The sequence below is a fragment of the Polypterus senegalus genome, chromosome 11 (assembly GCF_016835505.1).
Source record: "Polypterus senegalus isolate Bchr_013 chromosome 11, ASM1683550v1, whole genome shotgun sequence".
NCBI classification, from domain to species: domain Eukaryota; kingdom Metazoa; phylum Chordata; class Cladistia; order Polypteriformes; family Polypteridae; genus Polypterus; species Polypterus senegalus.
In genome coordinates, this window is record NC_053164.1 from 68439829 (window position 1) to 68447456 (window position 7628).

The window sequence follows — 7628 nt, forward strand, 5'->3', positions numbered from 1 at the left end:
AAGTGTATGTTAAGGTGACCATCCGTCCCCGTTTTCCGGGGACAGTCCCCTTTTTCGGACAACTGTCCCCACTCAAAAACATGTCCCCGTTTTGACCCCGGTTTAAGATGTTGCCCCCGGTTTCAACTGGTTCACTTTTTTGAATGTATCTCATCACCACGATAATATGAACTCGGCGCGCGTGCGCGGTGTTTTGACCGAGGTTATGCTTTACCGCACCCTGCAACTTTGGCGAGAAATCACGTGATAAGCTTTCGCTTTGTACTCTGTAGTGTTTAGAGACTGTTGTCTAGACCCCCCCCCCTAGTCCCCGGATTGGCCCAAAAAATCTGGTCACCTTAGTGTATGTTCATATAAAAACAATCTATTCAGTAACAAGCTAGACTTCCAGTTTACACAGCACAGAACCTTCATCGTCCTACCCTTGCCCAAAACCATATCAAAATAGGAAGCAGAAATATATAAAGCACTTAATAAAAATTCAGCAAGCACATCCACCTTTTTTTTATAATGTGCATCATCTCTAGTTTGCTAGTGTGAGTGCCGTTTTTTTTTTAAGAACCTGTTTCTGGAAAAAAATTTGAAATTGTAATTTTTAAAAGTCATTAATATATAATAAACCTTCACTATCTTTTTCCAGCTTACATTATGTTTTCTTTGGTTAATTGTATAATCATCATGTTATGGCCATCACTTTGTATCAGTTAGAGTCGGTCTTCACAAAAACTGAATAATATCTAGGTAAAAACACCCTTATACATAGCTTCCTGAATGTATTATAAATAAAATCATTTTTCAAATAGAATTAGTCTATGTAAGAATTCTTAGTTTCAGGTATGGAAAGCAGGCATATTGTCTAAAGGTTCATTTCTACTTGGCATCAATGTTGCCAAGGTATACCTCATAGCTCTCCAATTGAATAAGACTGATCAAGAAATGCATGGACTTTTTTGAGAAAACTCCAATTTTCAACTCATGCCACTCCTCAAAATTTTAATCGAATTACTTTTTGGACTGGTTTTATTGTTAATTTACACAGTTCAACAACACTGGTTTTGTTGAGGCTACTTTTCTGCTCACACCCCCAAAGACTCATAAGTTATCTGTCAGCCATAAATGGTATGTCATTGTAAGGGTGCACATCATTGGGCCTATGACAGACCAAAAATCTAAATCCAAATTCATAGTCAGAAACAACAAGGTACTACATTTAAATGCCAAAAACACATTCTAACTCTGTTTTTTTTCTGTGTAATCTTGGATGATCATTTCCTAAGCAACATGATGGTGTCTATTTCACAAAATGGTCACACCTGCAATAAACAAAGTGAATGAAGATCTGAAGATTTTATAGGCTATTCCAGAACACTGAGAAATATTTTTGTGTGCTTCTTAATTTTGTTTCTCACTAAGCCACTACCACGTTCTGCTTTATGAGGAAAAGTTTCCAAAATCCCAGATAGGATATATTTTCTTCATAATCCCTGTCCACTTTGCTGGACAGTAATATGGTGCTTTCAACACCAAGCTTCATGACTGGGAAATGTATATGTTACACTTGCTGTAAGCACAGAAATTAGTACTGGAGACAAAAGGATAACTTTTGATCTTTTTATAACCAATATTAACAGGCTCAACTTGTATGTCACTGTGAATAATCATATACTACCTTAACTTTTAAGTCATTTTAAATAAGCATATTCTGTAACTAAGTGACATCAGATATATATCACGTATCTGATTGGGCTCTTTATGATTCAAAACTGTATGGCTAAACGTATATATGAAATTCCAGAAATGGCTGGGGTGGCGACCCGGCCGGGATACCCAGGAAAACTGGAAGAGGGCTTACGCTCACCTCAGACCACGTGGGGGCAACCAGCCTGGTTCCTTTGGGGGCCATGGGTACAGAGCTTTGAAGCTGTATCCTGCAGGGGCCTGTGGTCACTGCCAGGGGGTGCCCCTGTGCCTAGAGAGCCCTGGACCTCAGCACTTCCGCCACACCCAGAACTGCTGGGGGGAAGAGGATCGGGGACACCCGGAGTGCTTCCGGGTACACAGCCGGTGCTTTCGCCACACAGGGGCGTGTCGGTGGAAGTATACTGGAGGACACCTGGAGCACATCCGGGTGGCTATAAAAGGGGCCGCTTCCCTCCATATGATGTCTGGAGTCCGGTGAGGAGAAGGACAGAGCTTGATAGAGGAGGCAAGGAGGTGGCCTGAAGAAGTGCGGCAGTATTGTGTTGTGGCCAGGACTTTTGGAGGTTGCTGCACTTTTGTAAATAATGGACTTTGTGAATGTGTTGGGTGACATTAACGTATCCGCCTGTCTGTGTCCGGGCCGGCTACCACAGAAGTTAAAGCAGCATTTTTCAGAACATTGATTCCAAGCTAAAATGTAAAATAAGCAGCTCTTAGCTTTTTGTAAATATAACAGTATGGTAAATGTTGACTGTGGCTGAATAATTTCTCTAGAAAATATGAAGCAACCCTTTAGCCTAACTAATTTATATCACTAACTTGGAGGTAAAAGTGAATGCAGCACATTAAAAGCAAGCTTGAAATTTGACCTATCTCCTACTTAGGATATTACCTTGGTGTTACACCAGTGAAAAGTAATTATGAAAAATGTAGGTTGGAATGTAGGTTGCCTAAACTTACCACAAACAAAGTCTGTCATTCAGCAACAGTTCCTAAGCAAGTCTTGGAAACAGAAGATTTGTTCATAGGCATGCAAACAAATAGACATCAGTTGTCTGAGTAATAAAGCATAGAGAATTTAAGAGCATGAAATGGTTACTTAATTAGTGATGTTTTCAGATGGCATGCATATATTTCTGTTAACTCCATTTTTGCTAACTATCCATAACAGAAATATCCAAACAAAAAAAGTAAAGCATTACAGATAAGATACACTTAGCTTGTTTGTTTAATGCCAGTTTGTGTTCCCAAGAAAAAAAACAGGAGGTAAAAGTCCATGGAGCAGCATAGTCTTGTGGTGAGGTCACCGATTTTCAACTGTATACTCTTCACAGGAGTAGGATGCTTTTCTCCTCAGGCCTCACCAGCAAAATTCTCCTGTCTGTCTTTTGGAAAGTTTTATTTTGTCCAAGTGGTGGCCATTTTATTATACACATAAAATCATAATAAGTCTCTGCGGCCAATATATACAAAATAAGTGGAATAAACTATTTCAGTCTCACCTTCTTCTTGGTGATGTACAGTACCAGCTGATTAAGTTTTCCTTCTTTAATGCCAGACCAACCTATTTTGTCCTAAAATTGTTCATATGATCCATCTGGAGAAACCTACAGTCACTTCAGTTTCACCCACAGCCACTTTTGACCAGCAAGCCGCTAGAAAGTCAGCTGTGAGATAAACTGTTGAGATTGTTCTGCTCAACACACAAGTCTCATAAGGATGATTGAAGAACCACTTCTATGGTTAGCAGGTACTGTATATGCAAGACTGGAAAAGTGTTGATGCTGAAGGTAATCCATAAAAACTGCAGATATTTAATACCAAGAGCAGAGAACTGGTGTTATCTTTTCCATGATTCATGAAACATTAATCAAGTTATGCTGTGACCTGTCCAATAGCCAACTCTCTCAACACAGATATGGGTATCCCACCAACAATGCCTTTCCCATCTTAGGAAATCTTTTTGACTTTTAGATTGTTCTTCTAGAAGGACAGCAATATACTATCTATCTTACAGTCAAGCTTGATGAATGCTTTTAGACAGAGCTTTATGAAGTTGCAGATTGTTTTCTTCCTAACTGAACTCCCAACCAAAAATAAATAAATAAATAATGGGTACAAAAACAATATTTGGTGTTGATTTTGAACAATGGATGAAAAAGTCATCTGACACATCAGAAGCCTTGGAATCCTCAAATGGAAAGATTCTGCCATCACAGACTCTACTATAGAGTGCCCAGGATGTGTGGGTACATAGTTGGCCAAGGTCTCTAGGACTGTGACTGTGTCTGAATTTGTCTTTGATTTTCTCTGTTACAATTGACTGTGGACCTCCCAGAGGTTTATTTTCTCCAGGGATGCTGCTGACTGGAGTTTTTGTTTTTCTCTCCTCCATTGTCAACTTGGAATGGTTCAACAATTAATTAGTGGACATATATTGTTAGTTTACATTTAGGTTAATCAGTTTCAAACAACTGTGTGTAAACAATTCTGTGTCTTTATGTATTCTAATTTATATGAAAAATTTATACTTGCGTTTTACCTGTGAACATCTCACAGAGCTCTGCACCTGCACTCCGTAAGTAGTGCCATCCGAAAACAAACTGAATTGAATTGAATTAGTTCAAAAGACAGAGCGCAGATGGAAAAATATTTACTCAAAGCTTTTGTGCCTTTATACATTTTCTGCTGCTTATAGTTAAATAGAAACCTGTTTTTTGATTGAAATTACTTGTGTATGTGTAAGATAATCACAGCCCTTTGGCATTCAAGGAAGCAAAGCATATATATTTTCTCCTTTGTTAAAGCAATACTTACTTTTATTATTTTCTACTGATTTAACTTGTATGATTCATTTTAATTTGTATTACTGCAATGCAATTACTGCAATTGTAACATGTTTATCTGAGAATGGTTTACATAAAGGTAGACATAATTTAATAACAATTAAAATAACAAGACTCCATTAAAGTCAAGAATCAAAAGTAAAAACAAATAAATAAATGATTTCTATTAAAATGAACAAAGACTGTTTTGCTTTCCAGAGAATGGTGCTCCAGGCTAAACATTAAAATGTGTGATGCTCAAAAAGTGAAGTCAGGTACCAAACATTATATGATTAATCAAGTATTTTGTTATTGTTTAATTGTATAATTGCTAAAAAATAAAGCAATGCTTGACACACATAAGCAAAAATGAAAGTTTTTATCAATGTGAATACCAATGCATACCTTGACCATAGCCCATCCATCCATTTTCCAGTCCGCAGAATCCGAACACAGGGTCACGGGGGTCTGCAGGAGCCAATCCCTGCCAACACAGGGCACAAGGCAGGAACCAATCCTGGGCAGGGGGCCAACCCACCGCAAGACAATTTAGAATAGCCAATCCACCTAACGTGCATGTCTTTGGACTGTGGGAGGAAACCCCCGCAGACACGGGGAGAACATGCAAACTCCACGCAGGGAGGACCCAGGAAGCAAACCCGGGTCTCCTAACTGCGAGGCAGCAGCGCTACCAATGCGCCACCGTGCTGCCCATAGCCCATCCAACCTAAGGCAATTAAGGATTTTCGAGAAATGGGGCCTGTCCTTCCACGACAGTGTTGTTATAGAGTGTCAGTGTGCCAGCGAAGCTTGACTTTGTCAACCAGTGTAAATTATGTGATTTTTATCCCCCTAAACTAGTATTAAACATCTGTAAATTTACTGTTGAAATTCCCAGTGTCTTGATTTTATGTAAAGAATTCACATGCTGTTTGGGGCATGATGGCACCCAAGGTAGTGATACATTTGAATTAAATTGTTCCGTCTTAAGCACAGGGGGGCAGCAAAACACTACCATGAAGCAGATCTAGTATCATCTAAATGGCCGATTTTCTGGAATAAAATGATAAAATTCAGAAATCTTTTCTCTTTAAAAGAAAAGTTAAGCATCCCTTTATGTCATGTTTTGTAGATTCACCAATCATCACAGAATAAAGAAAGTGTCCCCCAAGGATCATTGATTTGAAAGGACTTTAGTTCCTCAATATTTATTTTATTTTATTTTTTTTTGCACTATCCATGATATGTTTTTAGTTGTAGTTTTAGGAGATTCTAAAGCATTCATTTGAGATTTCTAAGATTTTGGGCACATCTATGCATGTTTGTCAATGAATCATAATAACTGCTCAATAAAACTTACTTTCAAATTAGTATTGAAATGGTGATATTAATAGTAATAAAGGTGCCCAACTGCAAACCACAAAGCTGCTACTTTAAACCCTGCCAGTATGTGACCTTAACCAAGAGAGTGTCTATTAGTATTCTAGATTTCACAATGAGAAATAACTGACCCATGTGCTAGAGATCTAAATAAAGTAAATGAAATATGAATACAAAGGTTACTTTGTGCTACAGATTTGTTTAACACCAAGGACATTTACCAATATTAATGAGCACTAGTATTGTTCAAGAGCTTTTTGCTATTAAGGTCCCATGGAGGATCTGAAAGTGGTGATCTTAGTAGTCAGGAAACATGACTTGTATTCAGTTATATGTTGTTTTTGTTAGGTTTATTTTTATAATTCATGCTGTGAGCGATGCATTTAATGTACTGACTTTTTCAATAAAATCTGAGATACATGATATAATTGATAAAAAATACACTTTGTAAAAGGGACACCTCCTCCTTGGACCCTAAGAATAAAACTTGAAATAGATTCAATAGTAGTAAAATAATTTACTAACTCATCCAAAAGACTATTAAAGGTGTGGGAAAAACAGGCATACAAAAATTTAACTCCAATGGACACTACTATGTATATTTTTTTCTGTCTGTTCAGTGAGGTAGTTAGCAAATTTGCCAGCCCAGTTAAATCTCTCTATTATAGTAAAAAAAATCTTGGGAGATGAGACTTTTTATCCTGCAATGAGACATGATCTTTTAAAGAGAGGCACTTTCACACCCCACGAGATGAGACTTTGTGCCAAGAGATGTAACCACGCCTGGGGCTGGAAATAAAAGACAAAGTGTAGATGACAAAGTAGCACATCGTAAAGAACTCAAAAACGTTGGCATGACACACTTGCAGAGCAGGTTAGAGATAATGGAAGTACGAAAATTCGAAAGTCTCAAAAAAATGATAGTAAAGATCGCATTAGCGCAAACAAACGGAAATTATTACTAAGAGAAATAACGTAACTGCAAAATGAGATCAAATATATCATTCAGATTTAAACTTTAAGTCGGAGACTTGTAGATTGTCTAATTCATGTTGCCATTAGGGAAAAGTAGTGTTTCTTCCCAATGAAGAGGCGCATCCATGAGAATTAAATGATTGGTTGTTTGTTGAAAGTGAAATCTCGTGAGAGAAAATTTCAAGCCCCGCGAGACAAGACTTTATGCAAAGAGATTTGGGAAAGTCCTGCCAACATCTCAAACATTTACAACCACGCACACGGTTCAATCATTTCTCATTTGTATGACTGCTATTGTCAGACATAGTTTGTGTAGAGAGAAAGAAACGATATTCACTCACGGGCAGTTATACATTGCAGTATTCATGTCTGACACCCTTGCAAATAAATAGCAAGGGCCTGCATTCTTTTTGTTATTCAGTATTAACTCACTTGCTATTAAAATTTCCCACTCAGGGATATTAAAGTTATTCTTGACCTTGCCCTCTTAACTACTAGTAATGAGTAGTCTAAATACTGTAAATCTAACTGGAAAACTATCAGTCCTCCTGTCATTTGTCTTACATTGCTGATGTTTTGCTGGCAACTACTGTCTACTCATACTGACAGAGCAGGATCTCTGCAGTCACCAGTGCAGAAGTCTCTTAGATAAGATAAACTGTACTAGCACATCCTTGTCTGTGGTCTTCTGGTTGCTGAAACAGTGTTCTTTTATACTGTACTTACTCCAGGTTATTATAATATTGT